Genomic DNA, 17,331 nt, shown 5'->3' with positions numbered 1-17,331 from the left:
GAACTGTCTCTAACCAGCTACAGACCTGTCTCTAACCAGCTAGAGACCTGTCTCTAACCAGCTACAGACAGTCTCTAACCAGCTATAGACCTGTCTTTAACCAGCTAGACCTGTCTCTAACCAGCTACAGACCTGTCTCTGACCAGCTATAGATCTGTCTCTAACCAGCTACAGACCTGTCTCTAACCAGATACAAACCTTTCTCTAAGCAACTATAAACCTGTTTCTAACCAGCTACAGACCTGTTTAACAGCTACAGACCTGTCTCTAACCAGCTAAAGACCTGTCTCTAACCAGCTATAGACCTGTCTCTAACCAGCTACAGACCTGTCTCTAACCAGCTATAGACCTGTCTCTAAGCAGCTATAGACCTGTCTCTAAGCAGCTACAGACCAGTCTCTAACCAGCTATAGACCTGTCTCTAACCAGCTATAGACCTGTCTCTAACCAGTTACAGACCTGTCTCTAACCAGCTATAGACCTGTCTCTAATCAGCTACAGACCTGTCTCTAACCAGCTATAGACCTGTCTCTAACCAGCTACAGACCTGTCTCTAACCAGTTACAGACCTGTCTCTAACCAGCTATAGACCTGTCTCTAACCAGCTACAGACCTGTCTCTAACCAGCGAAAGACCTGTTTCTAACCACCTACAGACTTGTCTCTAACCAGCTATAGACCTGTCTCTAACCAGTTACAGACCTGTCTCTAAACAGCTACAGACCTGTCTCTAGCCAGCTACAGACCTGTCTCTAACCAGCTATAGACCTGTCTAACAGCTATAGACCTGTCTCTAACCAGTTACATACCTGTCTCTAACCAGTTATAGACCTGTCTCTAACCAGCTATAGACCTGTCTCTAACCAGCTGGTTAGAGACAGCTATAGACATGTCTCTAACCAGCTATAGACCTGTCTCTAACCAGCTACAGACCTGTCTCTAACCAGCTACAGACCTGTCTCTAACCAGCTACAGACCTGTCTCTAAGCAACTATAAACCTGTTTCTAACCAGCTAAGACCTGTCTAACAGCTACAGACCTGTCTCTCAGCAACTATAAACCTGTTTCTAACCAGCTACAGACCTGTCTCTAACCAGCTATAGACCTGTCTCTAACCAGCTACAGACCTGTCTCTAACCAGCTATAGACCTGTCTATAACCAGGTATAGACCTGTCTCTAACCACCTACAGACCTGTATCTAACCAGCTATAGACATGTCTCTAACCAGCTATAGACCTGTCTCTAACCAGTTACAGACCTGTCTCTAACCAGCTACAGACCTGTCTCTAACCAGCTATAGACCTGTCTAACAGCTATAGACCTGTCTCTAACCAGTCACAGACCTGTCTCTAACCAGTTATAGACCTGTCTCTAAGCAGCTATAAACCTGTCTCTAACCAGCTACAGACCAGTCTCTAACCAGCTACAGACCTGTCTCTAACCAGCTATAGACATGTCTCTAACCAGCTACAGACCTGTCTCTAACCAGCTACAGACCTGTCTCTAAGCAGCTATAGACCTCTCTCTAAGCAGCTACAGACCTGTCTCTAACCAGCTATAGACCTGTCTCTAACCAGCTATAGACCTGTCTCTAACCAGTTACAGACCTGTCTCTAACCAGCTATAGACCTGTCTCTAACCAGCTACAGACCTGTCTCTAACCAGCTTTAGACCTGTCTCTAACCAGCTACAGACCTGTCTCTAACCAGTTACAGACCTGTCTCTAACCAGCTATAGACCTGTCTCTAACCAGCTATAGACCTGTCTCTAACCAGTTACAGACCTGTCTCTAACCAGCTACAGACCTGTCTCTAACCAGCTATAGACCTGTCTAACAGCTATAGACCTGTCTCTAACCAGTTACAGACCTGTCTCTAACCAGTTATAGACCTGTCTCTAACCAGCTACAGACCTGTCTCGAACCAGCTGGTAAGAGACAGCTATAGACATGTCTCTAACCAGTTACAGACCTGTCTCTAACCAGTTATAGACCTGTCTCTAACCAGCTACAGACCTGTCTCTAACCAGCTGGTAAGAGACAGCTATAGACCTGTCTATAACCAGCTATAGACCTGTCTCTAACCAGCTACAGACCTGTCTCTAACCAGCTATAGATCTGTCTCTAACCAGCTACAGACCTGTCTCTAACCAGCTATAGACCTGTCTCTGACCAACTGCAGACATGACTCTAACCAACTACAGACCTGTCTTTAACCAGTTACAGACCTGTCTCTAAGCAGCTAAAGATCTGTCTCTAACCAGCTACAGACCTGTGTCTAACCAGCTATAGATCTGTCTCTAACCAGCTACAGACCTGTCTCTAACCAGCTACAGATCTGTCTCTAACCAGCTATAGACCTGTCTCTAACCAGCTAGACCTGTCTCTAAGCAGCTACAGACCTGTCTCCAACCAGCTATAGATCTGTCTCTAACCAGCTACAGACCTGTCTCTAACCAGCTAGACCTGTCTCTAACCAGCTAGACATGTCTCTAACCAGCTATAGACCTGTCTCTAACCAGCTTAAGACCTGTCTCTAACCAACTACAGACCTGTCTCTAACCAGCTATAGACCTGTCTCTAACCAGCTAGACCTGACTCTAACCAGCTACAGACCTGTCTCTAACCAGCTATAGACCTGTCTCTGACCAACTACAGACCTGTCTCTAACCAACTACAGACCTGTCTCTAACCAGCTATAGACCTGTCTCTAACCAGCTAGACCTTTCTCTAAGCAGCTACAGACCTGTGTCTAACCAGCTATAGAACTGTCTCTAACCAGCTACAGACCTGTCTCTAACCAGCTAGAGACCTGTCTCTAACCAGCTACAGACAGTCTCTAACCAGCTAGAGACCTGTCTCTAACCAGCTACAGACCTGCCTCTAACCAGCTACAGACCTGTCTCTAACCAGCTATAGACCTGTCTTTAACCAGCTAGACCTGTCTCTAACCAGCTACAGACCTGTCTCTGACCAGCTATAGATCTGTCTCTAACCAGCTACAGACCTGTCTCTAACCAGATACAAACCTTTCTCTAAGCAACTATAAACCTGTTTCTAACCAGCTACAGACCTGTTTAACAGCTACAGACCTGTCTCTAACCAGCTACAGACCTGTCTCTAACCAGCTATAGACCTGTCTCTAACCAGCTACAGACCTGTCTCTAACCAGCTATAGACCTGTCTCTAAGCAGCTATAGACCTGTCTCTAAGCAGCTACAGACCAGTCTCTAACCAGCTATAGACCTGTCTCTAACCAGCTATAGACCTGTCTCTAACCAGTTACAGACCTGTCTCTAACCAGCTATAGACCTGTCTCTAATCAGCTACAGACCTGTCTCTAACCAGCTATAGACCTGTCTCTAACCAGCTACAGACCTGTCTCTAACCAGTTACAGACCTGTCTCTAACCAGCTATAGACCTGTCTCTAACCAGCTACAGACCTGTCTCTAACCAGCTAGACCTGTCTCTAACCAGCTAGACATGTCTCTAACCAGCTATAGACCTGTCTCTAACCAGCTTAAGACCTGTCTCTAACCAACTACAGACCTGTCTCTAACCAGCTATAGACCTGTCTCTAACCAGCTAGACCTGACTCTAACCAGCTACAGACCTGTCTCTAACCAGCTATAGACCTGTCTCTGACCAACTACAGACCTGTCTCTAACCAACTACAGACCTGTCTCTAACCAGCTATAGACCTGTCTCTAACCAGCTAGACCTTTCTCTAAGCAGCTACAGACCTGTGTCTAACCAGCTATAGAACTGTCTCTAACCAGCTACAGACCTGTCTCTAACCAGCTAGAGACCTGTCTCTAACCAGCTACAGACAGTCTCTAACCAGCTAGAGACCTGTCTCTAACCAGCTACAGACCTGCCTCTAACCAGCTACAGACCTGTCTCTAACCAGCTATAGACCTGTCTTTAACCAGCTAGACCTGTCTCTAACCAGCTACAGACCTGTCTCTGACCAGCTATAGATCTGTCTCTAACCAGCTACAGACCTGTCTCTAACCAGATACAAACCTTTCTCTAAGCAACTATAAACCTGTTTCTAACCAGCTACAGACCTGTTTAACAGCTACAGACCTGTCTCTAACCAGCTACAGACCTGTCTCTAACCAGCTATAGACCTGTCTCTAACCAGCTACAGACCTGTCTCTAACCAGCTATAGACCTGTCTCTAAGCAGCTATAGACCTGTCTCTAAGCAGCTACAGACCAGTCTCTAACCAGCTATAGACCTGTCTCTAACCAGCTATAGACCTGTCTCTAACCAGTTACAGACCTGTCTCTAACCAGCTATAGACCTGTCTCTAATCAGCTACAGACCTGTCTCTAACCAGCTATAGACCTGTCTCTAACCAGCTGCAGACCTGTCTCTAACCAGTTACAGACCTGTCTCTAACCAGCTATAGACCTGTCTCTAACCAGCTACAGACCTGTCTCTAACCAGCGAAAGACCTGTCTCTAACCACCTACAGACTTGTCTCTAACCAGCTATAGACCTGTCTCTAACCAGTTACAGACCTGTCTCTAAACAGCTACAGACCTGTCTCTAACCAGCTACAGACCGGTCTCTAACCAGCTATAGACCTGTCTAACAGCTATAGACCTGTCTCTAACCAGTTACATACCTGTCTCTAACCAGTTATAGACCTGTCTCTAACCAGCTACAGACCTGTCTCTAACCAGCTGGTTAGAGACAGCTATAGACATGTCTCTAACCAGCTATAGACCTGTCTCTAACCAGCTACAGACCTGTCTCTAACCAGCTACAGACCTGTCTCTAACCAGCTACAGACCTGTCTCTAAGCAACTATAAACCTGTTTCTAACCAGCTAAGACCTGTCTAACAGCTAAAGACCTGTCTATAAGCAACTATAAACCTGTTTCTAACCAGCTACAGACCTGTCTCAAACCAGCTATAGACCTGTCTCTAACCAGCTACAGACCTGTCTCTAACCAGCTATAGACCTGTCTATAACCAGGTATACACCTGTCTCTAACCACCTACAGACCTGTATCTAACCAGCTATAGACATGTCTCTAACCAGCTATAGACCTGTCTCTAACCAGCTACAGACCTGTCGCTAACCAGTTACAGACCTGTCTCTAAGCAGCTACAGACCTGTCTCTAACCAGTTACAGACCTTACTCTAACCAGCTACAGACCTGTTTCTAACCAACTACAGACCTGTCTCTACCCAGCTATAGACCTGTCTCTGACCAGCTACAGACCTGTCTCTAACCAGCTACAGACCTGTCTCCAACCAGCTATAGATCTGTCTCTAACCAACTACAGACCTGTCTCTAACCAGCTATAGACCTGTCTCTAACCAGCTAGACCTGTCTCTAAGCAACTACAGACCTGTCTCTAACCAGCTATAGATCTGTCTCTAACCAGCTACAGACCTGTCTCTAACCAGCTATAGACCTGTCTCTGACCAACTGCAGACATGTCTCTAACCAACTACAGACCTATCTCTAACCAGCTATAGACCTGTCTATAACCAGCTAGACCTCTCTCTAAGCAGCTAAAGACCTGTTTCTAACCAGCTATAGATCTGTCTCTAACCAGCTACAGACCTGTCTCTTAGCAGCTACAGACCTGTGTCTAACCAGCTATAGATCTGTCTCTAACCAGCTACAGACCTGTCTCTAACCAGCTACAGATCTGTCTCTAACCAGCTATAGACCTGTCTCTAACCAGCTAGACCTGTCTCTAAGCAGCTACAGACCTGTCTCCAACCAGCTATAGATCTGTCTCTAACCAGCTACAGACCTGTCTCTAACCAGCTAGACCTGTCTCTAACCAGCTAGACATGTCTCTAACCAGCTATAGACCTGTCTCTAACCAGCTTAAGACCTGTCTCTAACCAACTACAGACCTGTCTCTAACCAGCTATAGACCTGTCTCTAACCAGCTAGACCTGACTCTAACCAGCTACAGACCTGTCTCTAACCAGCTATAGACCTGTCTCTGACCAACTACAGACCTGTCTCTAACCAACTACAGACCTGTCTCTAACCAGCTATAGACCTGTCTCTAACCAGCTAGACCTTTCTCTAAGCAGCTACAGACCTGTGTCTAACCAGCTATAGACCTGTCTCTAACCAGCTACAGACCTGTCTCTAACCAGCTAGAGACCTGTCTCTAACCAGCTACAGACAGTCTCTAACCAGCTAGAGACCTGTCTCTAACCAGCTACAGACCTGCCTCTAACCAGCTACAGACCTGTCTCTAACCAGCTATAGACCTGTCTTTAACCAGCTAGACCTGTCTCTAACCAGCTACAGACCTGTCTCTGACCAGCTATAGATCTGTCTCTAACCAGCTACAGACCTGTCTCTAACCAGATACAAACCTTTCTCTAAGCAACTATAAACCTGTTTCTAACCAGCTACAGACCTGTTTAACAGCTACAGACCTGTCTCTAACCAGCTACAGACCTGTCTCTAACCAGCTATAGACCTGTCTCTAACCAGCTACAGACCTGTCTCTAACCAGCTATAGACCTGTCTCTAAGCAGCTATAGACCTGTCTCTAAGCAGCTACAGACCAGTCTCTAACCAGCTATAGACCTGTCTCTAACCAGCTATAGACCTGTCTCTAACCAGTTACAGACCTGTCTCTAACCAGCTATAGACCTGTCTCTAATCAGCTACAGACCTGTCTCTAACCAGCTATAGACCTGTCTCTAACCAGCTACAGACCTGTCTCTAACCAGTTACAGACCTGTCTCTAACCAGCTATAGACCTGTCTCTAACCAGGTACAGACCTGTCTCTAACCAGCGAAAGACCTGTCTCTAACCACCTACAGACTTGTCTCTAACCAGCTATAGACCTGTCTCTGACCAGTTACAGACCTGTCTCTAAACAGCTACAGACCTGTCTCTAACCAGCTACAGACCTGTCTCTAACCAGCTATAGACCTGTCTAACAGCTATAGACCTGTCTCTAACCAGTTACATACCTGTCTCTAACCAGTTATAGACCTGTCTCTAACCAGCTACAGACCTGTCTCTAACCAGCTGGTTAGAGACAGCTATAGACATGTCTCTAACCAGCTATAGACCTGTCTCTAACCAGCTACAGACCTGTCTCTAACCAGCTACAGACCTGTCTCTAAGCAACTATAAACCTGTTTCTAACCAGCTAAGACCTGTCTAACAGCTACAGACCTGTCTCTAAGCAACTATAAACCTGTTTCTAACCAGCTACAGACCTGTCTCTAACCAGCTATAGACCTGTCTCTAACCAGCTAGACCTGTCTCTAAGCAACTACAGACCTGTCTCTAACCAGCTATAGATCTGTCTCTAACCAGCTACAGACCTGTCTCTAACCAGCTATAGACCTGTCTCTGACCAACTGCAGACATGTCTCTAACCAACTACAGACCTATCTCTAACCAGCTATAGACCTGTCTCTAACCAGCTAGACCTCTCTCTAAGCAGCTAAAGACCTGTCTCTAACCAGCTATAGATCTTTCTCTAACCAGCTACAGACCTGTCTCTAAGCAGCTACAGACCTGTGTCTAACCAGCTATAGATCTGTCTCTAACCAGCTACAGACCTGTCTCTAACCAGCTACAGACCTGTCTCTAACCAGCTATAGGCCTGTCTCTAACCAACTACAGACCTGTCTCTAACCAGCTATAGACCTGTCTCTATCCAGCTAGACCTTTCTCTAAGCAGCTACAGACCTGTCTCTAACCAGCTATAGATCTGTCTCTAACCAGCTACAGACCTGTCTCTAACCAGTTACAGACCTGTCTCTAACCAGCTATAGACCTGTCTCTAATCAGCTACAGACCTGTCTCTAATCAGCTACAGACCTGTCTCTAACCAGCTATAGACCTGTCTCTAACCAGCTACAGACCTGTCTCTAACCAGTTACAGACCTGTCTCTAACCAGCTATAGACCTGTCTCTAACCAGCTACAGACCTGTCTCTAACCAGCGAAAGACCTGTCTCTAACCACCTACAGACTTGTCTCTAACCAGCTATAGACCTGTCTCTGACCAGTTACAGACCTGTCTCTAAACAGCTACAGACCTGTCTCTAACCAGCTACAGACCTGTCTCTAACCAGCTATAGACCTGTCTAACAGCTATAGACCTGTCTCTAACCAGTTACATACCTGTCTCTAACCAGTTATAGACCTGTCTCTAACCAGCTACAGACCTGTCTCTAACCAGCTGGTTAGAGACAGCTATAGACATGTCTCTAACCAGCTATAGACCTGTCTCTAACCAGCTACAGACCTGTCTCTAACCAGCTACAGACCTGTCTCTAACCAGCTACAGACCTGTCTCTAAGCAACTATAAACCTGTTTCTAACCAGCTAAGACCTGTCTAACAGCTACAGACCTGTCTCTAAGCAACTATAAACCTGTTTCTAACCAGCTACAGACCTGTCTCTAACCAGCTATAGACCTGTCTCTAACCAGCTAGACCTGTCTCTAAGCAACTACAGACCTGTCTCTAACCAGCTATAGATCTGTCTCTAACCAGCTACAGACCTGTCTCTAACCAGCTATAGACCTGTCTCTGACCAACTGCAGACATGTCTCTAACCAACTACAGACCTATCTCTAACCAGCTATAGACCTGTCTCTAACCAGCTAGACCTCTCTCTAAGCAGCTAAAGACCTGTCTCTAACCAGCTATAGATCTTTCTCTAACCAGCTACAGACCTGTCTCTAAGCAGCTACAGACCTGTGTCTAACCAGCTATAGATCTGTCTCTAACCAGCTACAGACCTGTCTCTAACCAGCTACAGACCTGTCTCTAACCAGCTATAGGCCTGTCTCTAACCAACTACAGACCTGTCTCTAACCAGCTATAGACCTGTCTCTAACCAGCTAGACCTTTCTCTAAGCAGCTACAGACCTGTCTCTAACCAGCTATAGATCTGTCTCTAACCAGCTACAGACCTGTCTCTAAGCAGCTACAGACCTGTCTCTAACCAGCTACAGACCTGTCTCTAACCAGCTATAGACCTGTCTCTAACCAGCTATAGACCTGTCGCTAACCAGCTACAGACCTGTCTCTAACCAGTTACAAACCTGTCTCTAACCAGCTACAGACCTGTCTCTAACCAGCTACAGACCTGTCTCTAACCAGCTATAGACCTGTCTCTAACCAGCTACAGACCTGTCTCTAACCAGCTACAGACCTGTCTCTAACCAGCTACAGACCTGTCTCTAACCAGCTATAGACCTGTCTAACAGCTACAGACCTGTCTCTAACCAGCTACAGACCTCTCTCTAACCAGTTACAGACCTGTCTCTAACCAGCTACAGACCTGTCTCTAACCAGCTATAGACTTGTCTCTAACCAAGTACAGACCTGTCTCTAACCAGCTATAGACTTGTCTCTAACCAGCTAGACCTGGTTCTAAGCAGCTATAGACCTGTCTCTAACCAGCTACAGACCTGTCTCTATCCAGCTATAGACCTGTCTCTAACCAACTACAGACCTGTCTCTAACCAGCTATAGACTTGTCTCTAACCAGCTAGACCTGTCTCTAACCAGCTATAGATCTGTCTCTAACCAGCTACAGACCTGTCTCTAACCAGCTACAGACCTGTCTCTAACCAGCTATAGACCTGTCTCTAACCAGCTAGACCTGTCTCTAAGCAGCTAAAGACCTGTCTCTAACCAGCTATAGATCTGTCTCTAACCAGCTACAGACCTGTCTCTCAGCAGCTACAGACCTGTCTCTAACCAGCTACAGACCTGTCTCTAACCAACTACAGATCTGTCTCTAACCAGCTACAGACCTGTCTCTAACCAGCTACAGACCTGTCTCTAACCAGCTATAGACCTGTCTCTAACCAGCTAGACCTGTCTCTAAGCAGCTACAGACCTGTCTCTAACCAGCTATAGACCTGTCTCTAACCAGCTATAGACCTGTCTCTAACCAGCTAGACCTATCTCTAACCAGCTATAGACCTGTCTCAAAGCAGCTATAGATCTGTCTCTAACCAGCTACAGACCTGTCTCTAACCAGCTACATCCCTGTCTCTTACCAGCTACAGACCTGTCTCTAACCAGCTACAGACCTGTCTCTAACCAGCTACAGACCTGTCTCTCAGCAGCTACAGACCTGTCTCTAACCAGCTACAGACCTGTCTCTAAGCAGCTATAAACCTGTCTCTAACCAGCTACAGACCTGTCTCTAACCAGCTACAGACCTGTCTCTAACCAGCTATAGACCTGTCTCTAACCAGCTATATATCTGTCTCTAGACAGATATAGACCTGTCTCTAACCAGCTACAGACCTGTCTCTAACCAGTTACAGACCTGTCTTTAACCAGCTACAGACCTGTCTCTAACCATTTACAGACCTGTCTCTAACCAGCTACAGACCTGTCTCTAACCAGCTAGACCTGTATCTAACCAGCTACAGACCTGTCTCTAACCAGCTACATACCTGTCTCTAACCAGCTATAGACCTGTCTCTAACCAGCTATAGACCTGTCTCTAACCAGCTATATATCTGTCTCTAGACAGATATAGACCTGTCTCTAACCAGCTACAGACCTGTCTCTAACCAGTTACATACCTGTCTCTAACCAGCTACAGACCTGTCTCTAACCAGTTACAGACCTGTCTCTAACCAGCTACAGACCTGTCTCTAACCAGCTACAGACCTGTCTCTCAGCAGCTACAGACATGTCTCTAACCAGCTACAGACCTGTCTCTAACCAGCTACAGACCTGTCTCTAAGCAGCTATAAATCTGTCTCTAACCAGCTACAGACCTGTCTCTAACCAGCTACAGACCTGTCTCTAACCAGCTATAGACCTGTCTCTAACTAGCTACAACCCTGTCTCTAACCAGCTATAGATCTGTCTCTAACCAGCTACAGACCAGTCTCTAACCAGCTATAGACCTGTCTCTAACCAGCTATAGACCTGTCTCTAACCAGCTATATATCTGTCTCTAGACAGATATAGACCTGTCTCTAACCAGCTACAGACCTGTCTCTAAACAGCTACAGACCTGTCTCTAACCAGCTACAGACCTGTCTCTAACCAGCTATAGACCTGTCTAACAGCTATAGACCTGTCTCTAACCAGTTACATACCTGTCTCTAACCAGCTATAGACCTGTCTCTAACCAGCTATATATCTGTCTCTAGACAGATATAGACCTGTCTCTAACCAGCTACAGACCTGTCTCTAAACAGCTACAGACCTGTCTCTAACCAGCTACAGACCTGTCTCTAACCAGCTATAGACCTGTTTCTAACCAGCTAAGACCTGTCTAACAGCTACAGACCTGTCTCTAAGCAACTATAAACCTGTTTCTAACCAGCTACAGACCTGTCTCTAACCAGCTAAAGACCTGTCTCTAACCAGCTATGGACCTGTCTATAACCAGGTATAGACCTGTCTCTAACCACCTATAGACCTGTATCTAACAGCTATAGACCTGTCTCTAACCAGTTACATACCTGTCTCTAACCAGTTACATACCTGTCTCTAACCAGTTATAGACATGTCTCTAACCAGCTATAGACCTGTCTCTAACCAGCTACAGACCTGTCTCTAACCAGCTACAGACCTGTCTCTAACCAGCTACAGACCTGTCTCTAAGCAACTATAAACCTGTTTCTAACCAGCTAAGACCTGTCTAACAGCTACAGACCTGTCTCTAAGCAACTATAAACCTGTTTCTAACCAGCTACAGACCTGTCTCTAACCAGCTAAAGACCTGTCTCTAACCAGCTATGGACCTGTCTATAACCAGGTATAGACCTGTCTCTAACCACCTATAGACCTGTATCTAACCAGCTATAGACATGTCTCTAACCAGCTATAGACCTGTCTCTAACCAGCTACAGACCTGTCGCTAAACAGTTACAGACCTGTGTCTAAGCAGCTACAGACCTGTCTCTAACCAGTTACAGACCTTACTCTAACCAGCTACAGACCTGTTTCTAACCAACTACAGACCTGTCTCTACCCAGCTATAGACCTGTCTCTGACCAGCTACAGACCTGTCTCTAACCAGCTACAGACCTGTCTCCAACCAGCTATAGATCTGTCTCTAACCAACTACAGACCTGTCTCTAACCAGCTATAGACCTGTCTCTAGCCAGCTAGACCTGTCTCTAAGCAACTACAGACCTGTCTCTAACCAGCTATAGATCTGTCTCTAACCAGCTACAGACCTGTCTCTAACCAGCTATAGACCTGTCTCTGACCAACTGCAGACATGTCTCTAACCAACTACAGACCTATCTCTAACCAGCTATAGACCTGTCTCTAACCAGCTAGACCTCTCTCTAAGAAGCTAAAGACCTGTCTCTAACCAGCTATAGATCTTTCTCTAACCAGCTACAGACCTGTCTCTAAGCAGCTACAGACCTGTGTCTAACCAGCTATAGATCTGTCTCTAACCAGCTACAGACCTGTCTCTAACCAGCTACAGACCTGTCTCTAACCAGCTATAGGCCTGTCTCTAACCAACTACAGACCTGTCTCTAACCAGCTATAGACCTGTCTCTAACCAGCTAGACCTTTCTCTAAGCAGCTACAGACCTGTCTCTAACCAGCTATAGATCTGTCTCTAACCAGCTACAGACCTGTCTCTAACCAGCTACAGACCTGTCTCTAAGCAGCTACAGACCTGTCTCTAACCAGCTATAGACCTGTCTCTAACCAGCTATAGACCTGTCGCTAACCAGCTACAGACCTGTCTCTAACCAGTTACAAACCTGTCTCTAACCAGCTACAGACCTGTCTCTAACCAGCTATAGACCTGTCTCTAACCAGCTACAGACCTGTCTCTAACCAGCTACAGACCTGTCTCTAACCAGCTATAGACCTGTCTAACAGCTACAGACCTGTCTCTAACCAGCTACAGACCTCTCTCTAACCAGTTACAGACCTGTCTCTAACCAGCTACAGACCTGTCTCTAACCAGCTATAGACCTGTCTCTAACCAAGTACAGACCTGTGTCTAACCAGCTATAGACTTGTCTCTAACCAGCTAGACCTGGTTCTAAGCAGCTATAGACCTGTCTCTAACCAGCTACAGACCTGTCTCTAACCAGCTACAGACCTGTCTCTAACCAGCTACAGACCTGTCTCTAACCAGCTACAGACCTGTCTCTAACCAGCTATAGACCTGTCTAACAGCTACAGACCTGTCTCTAACCAGCTACAGACCTCTCTCTAACCAGTTACAGACCTGTCTCTAACCAGCTACAGACCTGTCTCTAACCAGCTACAGACCTGTCTCTAACCAGCTATAGACCTGTCTCTAACCAGCTATAGATCTGTCTCTAACCAGCTACAGACCTGTCTCTAACCAGCTAGAGACCTGTCTCTAACCAGCTACAGACCTGTCTCTAACCAGCTATAGACCTGTGTCTAACCAGCTACAGACCTGCCTCTAACCAGCTACAGACCTGTCTCTAACCAGCTATAGACCTATCTCTAACCAGCTAGACCTGTCTCTAACCAGCTACAGACCTGTCTCTAAGCAGCTATAAACCTGTCTCTAACCAGCTACAGACCAGTCTCTAACCAGCTACAGACCTGTCTCTAACCAGCTATAGACATGTCTCTAACCAGCTACAGACCTGTCTCTAACCAGCTACAGACCTGTCTCTAAGCAGCTATAGACCTCTCTCTAAGCAGCTACAGACCTGTCTCTAACCAGCTATAGACCTGTCTCTAACCAGCTATAGACCTGTCTCTAACCAGTTACAGACCTGTCTCTAACCAGCTATAGACCTGTCTCTAACCAGCTACAGACCTGTCTCTAACCAGCTTTAGACCTGTCTCTAACCAGCTACAGACCTGTCTCTAACCAGTTACAGACCTGTCTCTAACCAGCTATAGACCTGTCTCTAACCAGCGACAGACCTGTCTCTAACCAGCTACAGACTTGTCTCTAACCAGCTATAGACCTGTCTCTAACCAGTTACAGACCTGTCTCTAACCAGCTACAGACCTGTCTCTAACCAGCTATAGACCTGTCTAACAGCTATAGACCTGTCTCTAACCAGTTACAGACCTGTCTCTAACCAGTTATAGACCTGTCTCTGACCAGCTACAGACCGGTCTCGAACCAGCTGGTAAGAGACAGCTATAGACATGTCTCTAACCAGTTACAGACCTGTCTCTAACCAGTTATAGACCTGTCTCTAACCAGCTACAGACCTGTCTCTAACCAGCTGGTAAGAGACAGCTATAGACCTGTCTATAACCAGCTATACACCTGTCTCTAACCAGCTACAGACCTGTCTCTAACCAGCTATAGATCTGTCTCTAACCAGCTACAGACCTTTCTCTAACCAGCTATAGACCTGTCTCTGACCAACTGCAGACATGTCTCTAACCAACTACAGACCTGTCTTTAACCAGCTATAGACCTGTCTCTAACCAGCTAGACCTCTCTCTAAGCAGCTAAAGACCTGTTTCTAACCAGCTATAGATCTGTCTCTAACCAGCTACAGACCTGTCTCTAAGCAGCTACAGACCTGTGTCTAACCAGCTATAGATCTGTCTCTAACCAGCTACAGACCTGTCTCTAACCAGCTACAGATCTGTCTCTAACCAGCTATAGACCTGTCTCTAACCAGCTAGACCTGTCTCTAAGCAGCTACAGACCTGTCTCTAACCAGCTATAGATCTGTCTCTAACCAGCTACAGACCTGTCTCTAACCAGCTAGACCTGTCTCTAAGCAGCTACAGACCTGTCTCTAACCAGCTACAGACCTGTCTCTAACCAGCTATAGACCTGTCTCTAACCAGCTATATATCTGTCTCTAGACAGATATAGACCTGTCTCTAACCAGCTACAGACCTGTCTCTAACCAGTTACAGACCTGTCTTTAACCAGCTACAGACCTGTCTCTAACCATTTACAGACCTGTCTCTAACCAGCTACAGACCTGTCTCTAACCAGCTAGACCTGTATCTAACCAGCTACAGACCTGTCTCTAACCAGCTACAGACCTGTCTCTAACCAGCTATAGACCTGTCTCTAACCAGCTATAGACCTGTCTCTAACCAGCTATATATCTGTCTCTAGACAGATATAGACCTGTCTCTAACCAGCTACAGACCTGTCTCTAACCAGTTACAGACCTGTCTCTAACCAGCTACAGACCTGTCTCTAACCAGTTACAGACCTGTCTCTAACCAGCTACAGACCTGTCTCTAACCAGCTACAGACCTGTCTCTCAGCAGCTACAGACATGTCTCTAACCAGCTACAGACCTGTCTCTAACCAGCTACAGACCTGTCTCTAAGCAGCTATAAATCTGTCTCTAACCAGCTACAGACCTGTCTCTAACCAGCTACAGACCTGTCTCTAACCAGCTATAGACCTGTCTCTAACTAGCTACAACCCTGTCTCTAACCAGCTATAGATCTGTCTCTAACCAGCTACAGACCAGTCTCTAACCAGCTATAGACCTGTCTCTAACCAGCTATAGACCTGTCTCTAACCAGCTATATATCTGTCTCTAGACAGACATAGACCTGTCTCTAACCAGCTACAGACCTGTCTCTAAACAGCTACAGACCTGTCTCTAACCAGCTACAGACCTGTCTCTAACCAGCTATAGACCTGTCTAACAGCTATAGACCTGTCTCTAACCAGTTACATACCTGTCTCTAACCAGTTACATACCTGTCTCTAACCAGTTATAGACATGTCTCTAACCAGCTATAGACCTGTCTCTAACCAGCTACAGACCTGTCTCTAACCAGCTACAGACCTGTCTCTAACCAGCTACAGACCTGTCTCTAAGCAACTATAAACCTGTTTCTAACCAGCTAAGACCTGTCTAACAGCTACAGACCTGTCTCTAAGCAACTATAAACCTGTTTCTAACCAGCTACAGACCTGTCTCTAACCAGCTATAGACCTGTCTCTAACCAGCTACAGACCTGTCTCTAACCAGCTATGGACCTGTCTATAACCAGGTATAGACCTGTCTCTAACCACCTATAGACCTGTATCTAACCAGCTATAGACATGTCTCTAACCAGCTATAGACCTGTCTCTAACCAGCTACAGACCTGTCGCTAAACAGTTACAGACCTGTGTCTAAGCAGCTACAGACCTGTCTCTAACCAGTTACAGACCTTACTCTAACCAGCTACAGACCTGTTTCTAACCAACTACAGACCTGTCTCTACCCAGCTAAAGACCTGTCTCTGACCAGCTACAGACCTGTCTCTAACCAGCTACAGACCTGTCTCCAACCAGCTATAGATCTGTCTCTAACCAACTACAGAACTGTCTCTAACCAGCTATAGACCTGTCTCTAGCCAGCTAGACCTGTCTCTAAGCAACTACAGACCTGTCTCTAACCAGCTATAGATCTGTCTCTAACCAGCTACAGACCTGTCTCTAACCAGCTATAGACCTGTCTCTGACCAACTGCAGACATGTCTCTAACCAACTACAGACCTATCTCTAACCAGCTATAGACCTGTCTCTAACCAGCTAGACCTCTCTCTAAGCAGCTAAAGACCTGTCTCTAACCAGCTATAGATCTTTCTCTAACCAGCTACAGACCTGTCTCTAAGCAGCTACAGACCTGTGTCTAACCAGCTATAGATCTGTCTCTAACCAGCTACAGACCTGTCTCTAACCAGCTACAGACCTGTCTCTAACCAGCTATAGGCCTGTCTCTAACCAACTACAGACCTGTCTCTAACCAGCTATAGACCTGTCTCTAACCAGCTAGACCTTTCTCTAAGCAGCTACAGACCTGTCTCTAACCAGCTATAGATCTGTCTCTAACCAGCTACAGACCTGTCTCTAAGCAGCTACAGACCTGTCTCTAACCAGCTATAGACCTGTCTCTAACCAGCTATAGACCTGTCTCTAACCAGCTATAGACCTGTCTCTAACCAGCTACAGACCTGTCTCTAACCAGTTACAAACCTGTCTCTAACCAGCTACAGACCTGTCTCTAACCAGCTACAGACCTGTCTCTAACCAGCTATAGACCTGTCTCTAACCAGCTACAGACCTGTCTCTAACCAGCTACAGACCTGTCTCTAACCAGCTATAGACCTGTCTAACAGCTACAGACCTGTCTCTAACCAGCTACAGACCTCTCTCTAACCAGTTACAGACCTGTCTCTAACCAGCTACAGACCTGTCTCTAACCAGCTATAGACCTGTCTCTAACCAAGTACAGACCTGTCTCTAACCAGCTATAGACTTGTCTCTAACCAGCTAGACCTGGTTCTAAGCAGCTATAGACCTGTCTCTAACCAGCTACAGACCTGTCTCTAACCAGCTACAGACCTGTCTCTAACCAGCTACAGACCTGTCTCTAA

The sequence above is a fragment of the Telmatherina bonti genome (genome assembly GCF_933228915.1).
Source record: "Telmatherina bonti genome assembly, chromosome: 14".
Lineage (NCBI taxonomy): Eukaryota > Metazoa > Chordata > Actinopteri > Atheriniformes > Telmatherinidae > Telmatherina > Telmatherina bonti.
Note: the sequence above shows the minus strand (reverse complement) of the source record.